At 44.8% G+C, this 16,224-nt stretch overlaps 2 pseudogenes; one reads left to right on the top strand and one right to left on the bottom strand.

Annotated features, from left to right (window-relative positions):
- The first annotated feature begins 4,340 nt into the window (after positions 1-4,340).
- Positions 4,341-4,901, top strand: LOC102859390 (annotated as a pseudogene).
- A 10,655-nt stretch (positions 4,902-15,556) lies between these two features.
- On the bottom strand, positions 15,557-15,830 carry LOC102858988 (annotated as a pseudogene).
- Positions 15,831-16,224: the final 394 nt, after the last annotated feature.

Raw genomic sequence — 16,224 nt, 5'->3', positions numbered from 1 at the left:
ATCTAGTGTTAATAGGCCTTTTCTCAGTACTCAGGTCCTCTACTTCTCACAATGGAACTATTCATAAGCAAAAGAGGTTGTAGATTCTCATTTAACCTGATCAACAACCATAGTGAGTGTAGTTGTCTTGTCCTTTGTACATATGTGGAAATTTTGTGTGACACAGAAGGCCCTGTGTTTTTAACTAAAACTTAATCTAGCCTTGAAGAGGGTGAGATATGAATGTCTGTGGCCCTTGGTCACCAGTCACTAGCACTGAGAGGAACAGTAGATGGGAAGAAACCCGCACACATAACTATTTCACATGCTATTGTCAGGTGCCATCCAGCCAACTAGGACTTATAGTGACCCTATAGACAATAGACTAAATCTTATGCTGACTTCACAATCTCTGCTGTAATTAAACTCTTGCTTCTTAGCACTTTTACATTGAGAAGGATGGGAATCCCAGAACACTTAACAGCTCATAGACCAAGAAGTTATTGTCTATACAGAGCAAGGGAACACTGCATACTTTAAAATCAAGAAAGATGTGCATCAGGGCTGGATTTTTTTTTCTCCGTAACTATTTGATCTGTGTGCTGACTACAGCATTTGAGAAGCTGGACTATATCAAGAAGAATGTGGCATCAAGATCAGAGGAAGACTCATCAACAACCTGTGTCATGCAGAACACACACACAACCTTGCTTGCTGAAAGTGACAAGGATTTGAAACATTTACTGCAGAAGATTAAACACTGTATCCTTCAATATGAATTACATCTCAACATCAAAGGAAAAACCTTAGCACTTGGCCAGTAGGCAACATTATGCTAGATGGAGAAAAGATTGAAATTGTTAGATATTTCGTCTTAATTGGATCCACACCTTTGATAGCAGCAGTCATGAAATCAGAAGACATATTGCATTGGGGAAATCTGCTATCAAAGCCTCTCCAGCGTTCTAGAGAGCAATGATCAAAGTTGGACGATGAGAAGACAGAAGAATCAATCAATGCCTTTGAGTTGTGGTGCTGGGGCAGAGTGCTGACTATTCCATGGACTGCCAAAACAGATAAATAGGTCCCAGAGAAAGTACAAGCAGAGTGCTTCTTGGAGGCAAGGATGGTGAAGCTTCATCTCATACAGGGTCAGCAAAAGAGAGGAACGCTTTTAACAAAAATCATTCTAGATTAGATCCTACAATGATAGCCTGACAGAGAGACTGTAAGAATGAGCTCAAGTGTGTCAGAGATGATGGAGATGGCACAGGATAGGGCAGGATTCAGATTCATTGTTTGTAGGATGACTCTTACAAACCCCATTGTTTGTTGGAGTTGACTCCATGCAACTAACAACAACAGCATCTTTAGCCCCTTAGACAGGTCCTTGATCACAGACCTCCCCAAAGACAGCAGTCTTATTATTTCTTAACTGCTTCTGCCATGGCTGTTGATTGTGCATTTAAAGAAAATTAAATCAATGGCAGCGTCAATCTTTTTTCATTTGTCATGCTGTTGCATGCTGCGACATGTTGGCGAAGATCTTTGTTTTCTTGATGTTGAGCTCTTGCCTCTTGAGTACTGAAGACTGTAGTCTTTGATCTTCTTCAGTGAGTGTTTCAGATTCTCTTCACATTCAGCATGCAAGGTTGTGTCATCTGTGTAACTCAGGTTCTGGATGAATCTTCCCCCACTTCTGATACCACATTCCACGTCATAGAGTCTTATTCCTCGAATCATATGCTCAGGATACAGAGTGGAGAAAGGCTACAACCCTGACACACATCTTTCCTGATTAGAAACCATGCAGTGTTCCCCTGTTCTCTTCAGACTTTTGGCCTTTTATAGGTTTCACATGAGCACAAGCAAGTGTTCTGGAATTCCCATTCTCTTCAGCGTTTTCCATAATTTACTCTCTGCGCAAGAGCAATTTTCAGATTCTTTAGACATACATTTTAGTCTTGTCTTGACCTTTGGCTTTCTTTTTGGATGATATCATTATTAATTATTAATTTTAATTAATATATTAATTTTAATTAAATTAATTTTCATGAGAGTTTACAGAGACTTAGGGTTTCAAGACGACTCATAGCGACAACAACAACAGCAGCAAAGCAGCTCAATACTAGCAGTCAATAGCAGTCAATATTAGAGGCTGACCAGGAACAGACCATCAACTACTCATATGCAAATTCAAATAGAAAGTGAAGGAAACAAAGACAAGTGCAAGAGAACCAAAATAGGACTTTAAGCATATCATGTCTGAATTTAAAACCCATATGAAGAATAGACTTGATGTATTGCTTCTTTGCTGCTACTTTCCATAAAAGTAGTCAATCCAATTCCTGTGTAGTCTTTCAGGCAAAGTTCATGCGTTTGTTGTTGTTGTTTATATGTCCTGTCAAATGGGCTACAATCAATAACAACCCTATGAACAATGGCTTTGAAGCTTGCCCTATCCTGAGCCAACGTCACCATCTCTAAAACTCCTACCCCATTGCCGCAGTCACTGTGCCAGTCCATTTCATCAAGGGTCTTCCTCTCCTGCACTGAGCCTCCACACTTTGAAGCACGAAGTCCTTCTCCAAGAACAGGTCCCTCCTGGCAACATGCCCAAAGTATGTGAGATGGAGCTTCAAAACGCTAGCCTCCAAGGAGAGACTTGGTTTCACCCTCTCCAGGACAGGCCTATTTGTTCTCTTGGTGATCCATGGTATGTTTAAGACTCTTCTCCAGCGCCACAACTCAAAGGCATCAATTCTCCTTCTATCATCCCTAGTCATTGTCCAGTTTTCTGATGTATAGCAAATAATTGCAAAGACCATGGCCTGGACCAGGCGCACTTCAGTCTATGGGCTAACATGGTTGCTCTTTAGCGTTCAGGAGAGGTCCTTGACAGCAGATTTTTCCCAGTGAAATTCATCTTTTGATTTCCTGACTGCTGGTTGCTGAGAGTGTTGATTGTGGAGCTGAGCAAGCTGTAACTGTTAACAACCTCAATCCATCATGGTGCTGCCTGTTGGCCCAGTGGTGAGAATCTTTGTCTTCTTGATGTTGACCTTCAATCCATATTGAATACTATAGTCCTTGACCTTCTGCAGTAAACGCTCAGGTCCTCCACAGTTTTCAGCAAACAAGTTTGTGTCATCTGCATAATGTAGGTTACTGATGTGTCTTCCTTCAATCCTGATGCCACATTCATCCTTTTAAAGCCCAGCATACGATTGATCTGTTCTTCCTATAGATTAAAAAGATAATGGAGACAGGAGGCATTCCTGACACACTCCTTTCCTGATTTTGAACCATGCAGTGTTTCCTTGCTCTGTTCTGCCACAGCCTCCTGGTCCAAGTATAGGCTTCACATGAACACAATTAAGTGTTCTGGGAATCCCATTCTGGTCAGGATTAGCTGCAATTTTTTGTGATCCACACAGTCAATGCTTTTGTATAGTCAATGAAGCACAGGTGGACATACTTCTGGTACTCTCTGCTCTCAGACAAGACCTAGCTGACATTGGCAGTGATATCTGTAGTGCTAAGACCTAGCTGACATTGGCAATGATATCTGTAGTGCTATGACCTCTTCTAAACCCAGCTTGAATTCCTGGTAGTTCTCTGTAGATGTGCTGCTCCAGTAATTTTTGGATAATCTTAAGCAACATTTTTCTTGCATGTGATATTAGTGATACTGTTCAATCATTCCCACGTTCTGTTGGATCACCTTTTTTTTTTAAATGGGAATAAATATGGAAATCTTCCAGTCTATTGGCCAGAGATAGTTGTCCTCCAGGTTTCTTGGCACAGCCTGATGAGCACGTCCGGGCCGGCATCGGTTTGCTAAAACATATCAGTTGGTATTCCATCAATTCCTGTAGCCTTGTTTTTTGCCAATTCCTTCAGAGCAGTTTGAACTTCCTCTTTCATTACCATAGGCTCTTGCTCATATGTTGTTTCATGAAATTCCTCTGTGTCAACCAGTTCTTTTTGGTACAGTGACTCTGTGTACTCCTTCTGTCTTCTTTTAATGCTTCCTGGATCATTCAACATTCTGCCCATGTTGTTGTTGTTGCTGTTTACTGTTAAGTCAGAACTGACCCATAGCTGACCCTCTGGCAGGTTTTCAGAAGCAGTTAATATCATGAGAGGAGAGTGCCTATCCATTTCCCATGGAGCGGCTGGTGGGTTCGAACCATGTGCTTTTGGGCTCGCAGCTCAGCTTCTTGCCATGAGGCCACCAGTACTCACTCTGCCCATAGCATCCTTTATTGCAACTCGAGGCTTGAATTTGTTCCTCATTTTCTTTAGCTTAAGAAGTGCTGAGGGCTCTTCCTAGGCTGGTGCTCCGCACGAAAAAGGCCATGTTCAGTTCAAGCGCGAAGATTGTGAAGCCCTATGGCGAAAAGCTGATGAATTAGAATCTGGCATCTCGCAGGCTCTTCTTGAACTGGAGATGAACTCAGCCCTAAAGGCTCAGTCAAAGGAAATTGAAGTCGGTGGTGGTCAGAAAGCTATTATAATCTTTGTTCCTGTTCCTCAACTGAAATCTTTCCAGAAAATCCAAATCTACTTAGTACGTGAACTGGAGAAAAAGTTCAGGGGAAAGCACGTTGTCTTTATTGCTCAGAGGAGAATTCTGCCTAAACCAACTCGGAAAAGCCGCACAAAAAATGAACAAAAGCAACCCAGGAGCCACACCCTTACAGCTGTGCATGACGCAATCCTTGAAGATTTGGTCTTTCCCAGTGAAATTGTGGGCAAGAGAATCCATGTAAAACTGGATGGCAGCCGGCTTATAAAGGGCCATTTTGCACAAAGCACAGCAGAAGAAAGTAGAACATAAGGCTGAAACTCTCTCTGGTGTGTATAAGAAGCTCACAGGCAAGAATGTTAATTTTGAATTCCCAGAGTTTCAGTTATAAACAAAATTATTAAATAAAGGTATTGTTCGGGGGGCGGGGGGAAGAAGTGCTGAGGGAATTTGGCCCTTTTGATTTTCTGATGCCAACTTTTTGTACATTGCTGCCTCTGGAAACCTGCAGGAGAGTAAGCTATGAGCCAGTTCCGACCCCACAACATATAAAGCCCACAAAATTTCCTTGAGGAGGCACCTGCCCCTAGCTGCATTTTGACAGAGCAGGAGCTGACAAGCTGAGTCCGACTCACAGCAACCCTGTTATAACAGATGTGAGCCCTGTCCTCGCCTGTGCCATCCTGGTTGTGTCCAACACACTAAGCCCATTGCTACAGTCATTGTGTCAGTCCATCTCATTGAAGGTCTTCCTCTAGTTCACCCACCTTTCCAAGCATGAGGTCCCTTTCCTAAGAAGAGCTCATTCTAACAACACACTCAAAGCATGTGAAATAAACCTTTACCATCCTAGCTCTCCAAGGAGCACTCGGGCCGCACCCTCTCCATGACACATGGCTTGGTTCCCTCGGCCGTACCTGGGGTGTTCAGTGCTCATGTCCACGACAGCGAAGCAAAGGCATCATTTCTTCTGTATCTACTGCCCAGCTCTCAGATGCATAGCAAGTGGGTGAAAAGATCCTGGCATACCTGAATCTTTACACTGCCATCAATGCTCCTCAGTACTTTGGATCGATCCCTGACAGTAGATGTTCCCAATGCAATGTCTCCAATACAAACTGAAGGCTGCATTCCTTGATCTACTGCAACAAGTGCTTCAGGCCCTCCTCACTTTCAGAAAGTAAGGTTGTGTCATCTGCATATTGTATGTTGTTGATGAGTCTCCCTTTAATCCTGACGCCATACTCCTCTTCATAGAGTCCAGCTTCTCAGATAATTTGCTCAGCCTATAGATTGAACAGGTATGGAGACAGAATACAACCCTGACACACTCCCTTCCCAATTCCAAACCATGCAGTGCCCCCTGCTCCGTTCTCATAGCAGCCTCCCGGTCCAGGTCTAGGTTCCTCATGAGCACACTCAAGTGCTCTGGGACTCCCATTCTCAGTGTCAGCCACAACTTGTCATGGTCACTAGAGGGAGCAGTGAGAATGCTCTTTGGAGGCAAAAATGATGAGGCTTTGCCTCACATACTTTGAACATGTTGCTAAGAGGGGCTATTTCTTTGAGAGGGACATGGTGTTGGGAAGGGTGGAGAGTCAGCGAAGGAGAAGAAGACCCTCAACCGGGTGGATTGACAGGGTGGCTGCTGCAACGGGGCTTTGTGTGTCAGGACGTGTGAGGATGACGCACGACAGGACTAGGTTCAGATCTTTTGTTCATAGGGTCACTGATTCATACTCAACTCGACAGCACCTAATAATAACAACAAATGTCTCCTGATCTCCTGACTGCTGCTATCAAGTCTGTTGATTATGGATTCAAGTAAGATTAAATCACAGACACCTTCACTCTTTTCTCCATCTCTCATGATGCTGACCAGTGGAGAGAGTATCTTGTCTTCGTCTTCTTGATATTGAGATGGAATCTACATTGCGTTACTCTTCATGCAGCAGGAGGTTGCATAATCTCCATAAGGCCGGTTGTTGATCCTGATGCCACCTTCTTCTTCAGAAAGTCTACCTCCTTGATGACTTGCTCAGCATCCAGGTTAAATAGGGAAGGAGTGAGGATACAGCCCTGACACACACCTTTCCTGATTTGAAACCATGTACTGTTCTCTTGTTCCGTTCAGACAAAAGGTTTTTGGTCTAGGTATAGATTTTGCATGAGCTGTGGTGTTGGAGAAGAGTCTTGAACATCCAATGGACTGCCAAGAGAACACATGCGCCTGACCTGGAGAGGGTAAACTGGCTGCTCCTTGGAGACAAGGATTTCGAGGCTCCATCTCACATACTTTGGGTATGTGACCAGGAGGAACCAGTCCTTGGAGAAGGTCATCATGCTTGGAGGGGAAGTACAGAAAAGGAAGTCCCTGGATGAGATGAATTGACACCCTGACTAGGGTAATGGGGGTAGGTGTGCCTGAGACTGGCTCAGGATAGATAGGGTGCGGTTCAAAGCTATTGTGCATAGGGTCACTATGAGTCGAAGGCAACTTAGGTTATTATGTTATGGCATATAACAACAACATAGATGTCACATAGATGAAGAATTAGGTGTTCTAGGATTCTTATTCTCCTCAACGTTAGCCATAACTTGTTATGATCCACACAAATGCCTTTGCCTAGTCAATAAAACACAAACAGACATTCTTCTGGTACTCTCTGCTTTCAGCTGGGATCTGACATCAGCTATGATATTCCTGGTGCCACGGCCGCTTCTTGTCTTTTTTCTCCCTGCAGTAACAACTCAGCTTGAAGTTCTGGCAGTTCTCTGTCTATGTACTGTTCTAGGCATTTTTTGATGGGTTCCCCCCCCCATTGTCTTCAGTAATATTTTGCTTGCATGTTATATTAATGATGTTGTTCAATAATTTCCACTTTCTGTTGTATCACCTTTCTTGGGAATGGGAATAAATATGGATCTCTTCCAGTCAGTTGGCCAAGTATCAGTTTTCCAAATTTCTTAGCACAGACTCGTGAGCACATCCAGGGCTGTATCTGTTAATTGAAACGTATCAATTGTATTCCATCAATTTCTGAGGCCTTATTTTTTTGCCAATGCCTTAAGGGCAGCTTCAATTTCTTTTTTCATTGTCATCGACCTTTTATCACATGCTGCTGTTGGTGTTCTGTGCCACTGAGTTGCCTGTGACTCATAGCGAACCTATGCTATGCTAATGCTTTGAACCCTGCCCTATCCGGAGCCAATCTCATCATCTTGACAGACCAAATCTCATTTCTCCAGTCACTGAGTCAATCTTTCTCATCTGGGGTCTTCCTCTCCTGCGCTGTCTGTCCACCCTTCCAAGCATGATGTCCTTCTCCAAGGACTGATCTCCCTTGGCAGTGTGCCCAAAGTATGTGAGATGGAACTTCAAAACCTTAGCCTCCAGGGAGTAGCTTGGTTTCCCCCTCTCCCAAACAGACCTGTTTATTCTCCTGACAGTCCACAGTATATTCAAGACTCTTCTCCAGTACTCAGAGGCATCAATCCTTCTTCTATCATCCTTAGTTATTGTCCAGCTCTCTGATGCATAGCAAGTAATTGTCAAGACCATGGACTGGATCAGGCACACCTTAGTCTCTAGACTGACATTGTTGCTCTTCAGTACTCTGGAGAGGTCTCGGAGAGCAGACTTTCCCAATGCACTTCATCTTTTGACTTCCTGACTGCTGGTGCCAAGAGTGTTGATTGTGGAACCAAGTAAGCTCAAATTGTTAACAATCTCAATCTCTTTTCTAGCTATCATGCTACTTCCTAAGATATTTCATTATCAACCAAATATTTTTTGTACAGTGACTCTGTCTTCCCTCCATCTTCTTTTGATGCTTCCAAGATGCCAAAACAAAGGAAAGAGATGTCAAAGTAAAATAGATGAACAGAATATTTCAAAGGACACCTTGACGAGACAGAGAAAAGTATTACAGCAAAAGGTGCAAAGAGCTGGAATTGCAGAATAAAAAAGAAAGAACTAAGTCTGCATTTTTCAAATGAAAAGAACCAAAGAACAACTCTTGAAGTGCTACGACTCCTTTAATAACCTGGCCTCCGTCAACCCTACACTGATTTAGGGGACCACAGTGACAATTTGGGTCTCCTGAAATTGGTGTCAAGGAGCTCCAGTGGCCTAATGGCAAGGAGCTGGGCTGCCAACCCAAAGGCACATGGTTCAAGTAATCATCTGTGCGATTTACAGCCTCTGAAAACCCACTGGAGAGTCAGCTAGGAGTCAGCTCCGGCTTGACAGCACATAACAACAACAACAACAACAACAACAACATTCATTTCAATTTACAGCTTGAGTCCAATAGTTCTTGAAATGTCTACTTATTCCCTTTTCTCCAATGAAGAGTCACTCCTGCGAAGGGCTGTCGGTCCCTTCGGGGAGGGAAGAGACAAGGATGACCAGGAAACGTGTGGCATTGTGTTAGGGTCCTTCATCCAAAGGGTTGTGGGCAGGAAACTGGCTCAGATTTGGGAATCGATTGTGGGACACGAGTTGTTCTCCTGGCTCAGGTTAGATTCGTGGTTGAAGTCTATCACTTACATGAACAGTACTTCATAGACTTTCCACCCAGTCGTTCCAGGGACGCCATGACTAAGTGGCCTTTGCCCTAAATTCAGGAGCCAGGCGATTCTGAATTCTGATTCTGATTCCGGCTGTGATCTGCCTGTCCCCGGAGCCATGCTGACTGTGGTGCTGACAGAGTGCTGCCACTTGACCCCACACTGCTGGCGCCAGTCAGCCCCGTTGTCTGACTCACTCATAGCCGTGGAGTCGGAATTGACTCATAGCTGACCCACCAGCAGGTTTGCGGGAAGCCATAAATCTCATGTGGAGAGATTGCTCATCCTTCTTGCTTGGAGCCACTGCTGGAATTGAACTCCCGGAGAGGTGCTGCCCTCCACCGCCGGAGCTCCCCGTTGGGTAAGGCTTGCTGCAACCCGCACAGGAGGACGTGGCCCCTCGAGTGCCCAAGGAGCGGGAAGCACAGCTCGCCACCACTGCGCCACCAGAGCTCACTGTGCAGTTCCATACCTCCGAGCAGTCATCACGCTGTGTGGGGCTCACCGTTTCGGTCAAGGTCCTGTCTGCACGCGTGTGGGATAAAGCTGCTGGGTCGGCTCTGCCAGCCCCCCAGGCCTTTCTTTGGAGACCGCGCTCTATGGACACTGAGGCCGGGCTGGTGCTTTAGTTTGACATCACCTAGGTCATCCCACAATCCATGCAGCAGTGAACCAACCAAACAAGCTGTTAGATCCTTTTCCTAGCTTCTGAGTGGGAACCCTGGGCAAAGAATGCTTCTCTGTTGTTGTCAAGTGCGTTGAGTTGACTCTGACCGCTAGAGACCCTACATATAACCGAACAAATCCCTGTCCCCCCCCCCATCACTGATAGCCTTGAGCCCAGCTGCAGTCACTGCGGTCACTCCACATCAAGAGTCTTCCCCTTTCTCTGACCCTCTACCTCCTCTCAGCATGCTCATGGATGCGAGGTGGAGCCCCTGCCCTTGCTTCTGAGGACACCCTGGTGGCACTTCCTCCAGGTCAGACGTGTCTGTTCTTTCCCCAGCACCACCACTCAAAAATGTCAGCTCTCCGGACTTCCTCGTGCACAGTCCAGCTTTCAGACTCATAGGAAGGCTTTGAAACACCGCACTGTGATGTGGGAGACGTGTGTCAGCTTCATCATTTCCTGGATGGAATGTAACACAGCGTCATCAGGCCTTCATGGGTCTGCTTGAGTGGCCAGTTGGTTGAGTGGGAGTTTCTCTGCAGATGTCACCAGCATTGAATATATAGGGAAGACTGGAGGAGCTGGCTTGATTTCTGCTGGATCTCGACCCTGTATCTAACTCATCACATTGGCTTCTTTGGATTTCAGCCATGAGTTCTTCCCCTCATCTGATCTAACGCAGTGTTGATTATCTGTCCACTCTTTTCCTATTCTCCCCCAACCCTCCATGTCAGTCCTATCTTATAACAATGGTGTTATGCAGTATTTGTCCTTTTGTGACTGAGATATACTTAGCATAACATCCTCCAGGCGCCCCATATTGTGTAATGTTTTACAAGTTCATTGTTTTTCAACGCTATGCAATATTCCAGTGTGTGAATGTACCACAGTTTGTCTATCCATTTCTTTGCTGATGGGCACTTGGGTTGCTTCCACCTCTTTGCTATTGTGAATGACGCAGCAATAAGCATAGGTGATCATACCTCTGTTTGAGTCGCAACTCTGGTTTCTTTATATTCCCAGTAGTGGCATTGCTGAGTCAAACAGTTCCAACTTTTTGAGAAAGCACCAGACCACCTTCCGTAGTGGTTGTACCATTTTACATTGCCACCAGCAGTGAATAAGAGCTCCAGTCTCTCCACAACCTCGCCAGCATTTGGTGTTTGCTCTTGGTTTCTTGACTGCTGCTACTGTGGGGATGATTGTGGATCCCAATAAGATGAAATAGCTGACAACTTCTCCACATCAGTGTTACAGACTGTTTATTTCCTCTGTGTCCTTCCACAAATGTGGAAAGTCTGTTTTCCGCTTGTGTATTCTGGTGGGTGAGGTCCTGTGCTTTGGGGCCCAAATCAGAAAGTGGAGAATAGCAAAAAGATATTTACTTGTGTTTTGTGGATTAGGCAGACATTCAACTATGTTAATAGTATTAACAAATACTGGATACCATTGAGACATTGGTCCCTTACATTGATGACATTGTATGGATTAGAGCTGATGTTGTGAGGTGCCGTCGAATTAAGTATGACCCATAGCGACCTAGGAGAACTGAGCTGAACACTGTCCTGGCCTGCACCATCCTCACAATCTCTGACACAACTGAGCTTGTTGTAGCAGTCGCTGGATCAATCCATCTCACTGAGGATCTTCCCCTCTTTCGCTGACCCTCCACCTTTCCAAGAATGGTCCCTCTCCACGAAATAGCCTCTCCTAGCAACGTGCCCAAAGTATGTGAGGTGAAGCTTTGCCATCTTTGCCTCCAAGGAGCACCCTGGCTACACCTTTTCCATGACATACCTGTTTGATCTCTTGGCCGTCCATGGGATGTTCAGTGGTCTTCTCCAGCACCACTGCTCAAAGGCCTCCGTTCGTCTGTCATCAGTATTCTTCATTCTGTCATAGGATTGGAACTCGTCATGTTATGAGTGACTCTAGACTTAGTGATAAGACATTTGTGTCCTGCTATTTATGAGTGGCATCAAGTCAACTCCGATTCATAGGGACCTTATACACAACAAAGTTAAACTCTGCCCAGCCTGTGCCATCCTCATAATCTGTGCTGTGCATGCTAGAAGGGAGGAGATTAATCTAACCAAAATTCAGGCACTTCTCTGGCGGCCTAGTGGCAAGAAGCTGTGCTGCAATCCTAAAGGCACGCGGTTCGAATCCACCAGCTGTTCCACAGGTGAAGAATGGGCAATCTCCTCCCCTGTGATTAACTGCTTCCAAAAACCCACCAGAGGAACAGTTACAGGTCAGTTCAGACTCTACGGTCCACAACATCCAAGATGTAATTACAGTGACTATAGCAGTGGGTTCAAGTCTCAGTGGGACTGGAAAACTGATACTTGGCCAACTGACTGGAAGAGATCCATATTTATTCCCATTCCCAAGAAAGGTGATACAACAGAAAGTGGAAATTATTGAACAACATCATTAATATAACATGCAAGCAAAATATTACTGAAGACAATGGGGGGGGAACCCATAAAAAAAATGCCTAGAACAGTACATAGACAGAGGTCTTCCTCTCTTTCACTGACCCTTCACCTTTCTTAGCACCATGTCCGTTTCCAAGGAAGAGTCTCTCCTGACAACACACTGTTTTTACAGATAAGGAGCAGTGGGTTTCACTTCCTCCAAGACAGACTTGTCCATCCTCTGGCAGCACTCTTCTCTACCACCACAGCTCGAAGGCGTCGAGTCTTCTGTCTCCAACTTTTAGATGCATAGGACGCAACTGGATGACCATGGCTAAGATCGGGTGAACCTTAGTCTTTCAGCTGATACCCTTGGTCTTCAGCACTTTGGAGAGACCTTTGACAGTCAACTTTCACAACTCAACACGTCTTTTGATTTTTTTGACTGCTGTTACCATACGTGTTGATTGTGAAGTCAAGTAAAATGAAGTCATTGCCAACTTCAGTCTTTTCTCCATCTATCATGATATTGTCCAAAGAGGAGGGCTTTCTTGACATTGAGAAGTAATCCACATTGAAGTCCTTGATCTTCTGCAGTCAGCGCTCAGTTTCCGCAAGCAAGGTTGTGTCATCTGCATAATGCAGGTTGTTGTCGAGACTTCCTCTAATCCTGATGCCACATCCTTCTTCATGTAGTCAAACTTCATGAATAATTTTCTCAGCGTACAGATTGAATAGGTATAGAGGCAGGCTACAACCCTGATGCACACCTTTCCTGATTTTAAACCATGCATTATTCCCTTGTTCTGTTGGGATAATAGCTTCTTGGTCTAGGTATAGGTTTCATATGAGCACAAGGAAAGGTTTTGGGATTCCCATTCTTCTCAATGTTATCTGTAATTTGTTATAATCAACACAGTCAAATGCCTTTGCATAGTCAATGAAACGCAACAAGACATTCTTCTGTTACTCTCTCCTTTCAGAACTTTTTTATTATCTTCAGCAAGATTCTACTTGCATGTGATACTAATGATATTGTTCGATAGTTTCCACACTCTGTTGGGTCACCAGTTTTTAGAATGGGAACAAATACGGATCTCTTCGAGACAGGTGGACAGGTAGCTGTCTTCGAAATTTTGTGGCATAGGCTGGTGGTGAGCACATGCCAGAAACATGGCGGTCGATTGATTATATTGCACATTTCTGGCATGAAAAAGGCAGCATTTTATTCTTACTGGAATCAACAAGTTACTCTGGATACAAATACTTTTGCCAGGATTACTGGCCATGGACTCACAGAATGCTATATCCATCACAGTCCATTGTCTTAGATTGAAGAAATTCACAGTCAATGACAAGCAGCAATGCGTTCGTGCTCACGGCATTTACTGACGTGACTCTGTTCTTCACAGCACTGACGGAGCAGCTCTGCGAGGCTGGCATGGCGTGTCCAGGAGGCTGTGTATAGACCAGCACTCAATGAACGGAACTGGTTCTCCAATAGCTAGAACTCATGGGCCCAGGAATCAGGAGGTGGAAATGCACTATGTTTGGTAGGTCTGAAAGTCTTCATTTCAAGAGGAGGAACATACCCACCTGTAGGCACAAGATGGATTCCAGTGAACTGGAAGTTAGGAATGCTTTTGGGCCACTATGGGCTGCTCATGCCCGCAGATCAGTAGGTGAAGGAGACATTTACTGTATTATCTCGTATGACTGATTCTGATTCCTGAGGGGAAATTGATGAATATAACATATTGGAGGTAATCCGCACTCGTCTGTCAATTGTTGTAATGCTGGAAGTGACGCCACTAGTATTTCAAGTACAAGCACGGTACCACCCATGGTGGGCAGATCTCAGCAGAGATTCGAGACTAAGACACACTTGCTAGGAAGTAGGTCTCACCACCCACCTCTGAAATAGTGACCTCTTGAAAACCCCTGTGAACAGCCGCATGACATTATATAACAATGGTGGAAAATGAGCTGCCCCCCCCCAAGTCACGTCTACCTTGATGGTAGACAATGAAGAATCTTTATTTTCACCACTTATTAAATAAAAAGAAACAACTGCAAACATCTATAGTCCACTCAATGGCACATAACAATAATGCAAAAAAAAAGTTGGAAACAAAAAAATATTAATAGCTGGAAACTAAAGCCTAGGTGATAGAAAAGAAGCTGGTAGATTTTTGTATGACCAATGATTTATTAATTGCAAATCTCTTTTATTTTACTTTTTAAAATGATCTTTCTAATTGACCCGTCCATATGTGTTTTGTTGTATAACATTCATTTCAAGACCCAGAATATAAGGCACTTTCTCCACTATCTCCATTTAATTCTCATTTCCATTCCTATCTCTATGATCCTCTGTGTTGTTGCTCCTGGGTGCTGTCGAGCTGAGTCCGACCCATAGCGGCCCTACAAACAGCAGATCTGAGTCCACTTCTATCCTGGCACCATCCTCACACTTCCTGACACACTAGAGCCCGTTGCAGCCGTCACCATGTCAGTCCACCTGGTTGAGGGTCTTCCTTTCTTTCACCAACACTCCACCCTTCCCGGAATCATGTCCCTCTCCAAGGACCATTACCTTAGTGTACATTACCTTTCCCTTCACCCATCTTAATATATGCCTATTTCAGAAGAATACTAGATGCCTTAGAGCTGTGGTGCTGGAGAAGAATCTTGAGCATACCATGGCCCACCAAGAAAACAAATTCGTCTGTCTTAGAGACGGTGAAGCCAAGTTTCTCCTTGGAGGCTAGGATTTTGAAGCTCGGTCTCACACGCTTTGGGCACATGCCCAGGAGAGATCAGTTCTTGGAGAAGGACATCATGCTCAGAAGGGTGGACAGACAGCGCAGGAGAGGGAGACCCGGGATGAGATGGATTGATACAGTGACTGGGGCGATGGAGGTTGTTGAGTTGGAATTAGGGAGACTGGCTCAGGACAGGGAAGAGTTCAGAGCTGCTGTGCATAGGGTCGCTATAGGTCGCAAGCAACTCAATGGCACATAACAACAACATACTATATTGGTTGGTTGTTCTGGTTGATTTTTTTGAAATTTTTTTTGTGTTTTTTTTTCACATCGCCAACAGATTTATTTTTTTTAAAGGAATGAATTGTGAGGAAAGAAAAAACATGAGGCAGAGAAAAGTATGGGATAGAAAATAAATACAAATGTAAGCTGATTTGCTAATTGCTTTATAACCACAACAAACTGGTACAGAGGAAGGTCCTGTACAAAACACAACAAAGGTTCAAAGATGGAGGTGTTCTCTCAGCAAGGCTGAAGATTTCAGTCTCTGGTGTTTGGAATTTAGGCTGCAGTCCTTGTTTTTGGTTGGATCACTGGGTGTGTGGGCACAGTCCATGCTTTAACCAGATTTGAGCAGAAGAATGGCAACTTGGCCCAGGTAGATAGAAGTCGATGAAGTGCTTAGTTTCATGTGTCACATAACTACCGAAGTTTCTCCCCACGATGCAGTGCCAGGTGGGGTTGTACTTCTTGTCAAACTCCTTCTTGATGTGGGCCGCGATGTCCTTCTCGATGTTGTATTTCTCCAGCGCCTGGGTCGCGCACTCCACCGAGTCCTGCTGCATCTCCTCCGACATGTCCGCATTTTTGATCACCGCCTTTCGGTCGCACATGGTTACCGCGGAGCAGGCACTCAGCGTCTGCGATGGCTTTCTGGGGGAGGGGTTAGAGCGACTCAAGCCCCGCACAACCTGCCGCCTCTCCTGCCTCTCCCGAAGCCGTGGCGCGTCTAAGTCGTCCCACCGCAGCCGCCGCCGCCTAGTGCCCAGGCCCCGCCCCCGGTTGATTTTTTTTTTTTTTTAATTTAAGCCTCTTGTTTAGAGTCAACAAGACCTCAGGGACGCCTTTGCATTTAAAAGTCAGTTGTTATTATATTTTGGAGGAACATTCTTCTAAGCGGTGCAGCACTCTTCTGTCAATACCCTGTACTGAGGTAAACCTGGGATTGCTGTGACGCTGAACCTTGTGCCATTGGGATATCAAATGGCATGGCAGATACCCATGGTG

Source organism: Elephantulus edwardii, unplaced genomic scaffold (assembly GCF_000299155.1).
Source record: "Elephantulus edwardii isolate Elephantulus edwardi_28Jun2011 unplaced genomic scaffold, EleEdw1.0 scaffold00269, whole genome shotgun sequence".
NCBI classification, from domain to species: Eukaryota; Metazoa; Chordata; class Mammalia; order Macroscelidea; family Macroscelididae; genus Elephantulus; species Elephantulus edwardii.
The sequence above is the reverse complement of the archived record's forward strand: the minus strand, read 5'-3'. Positions and strand labels throughout refer to the sequence as shown.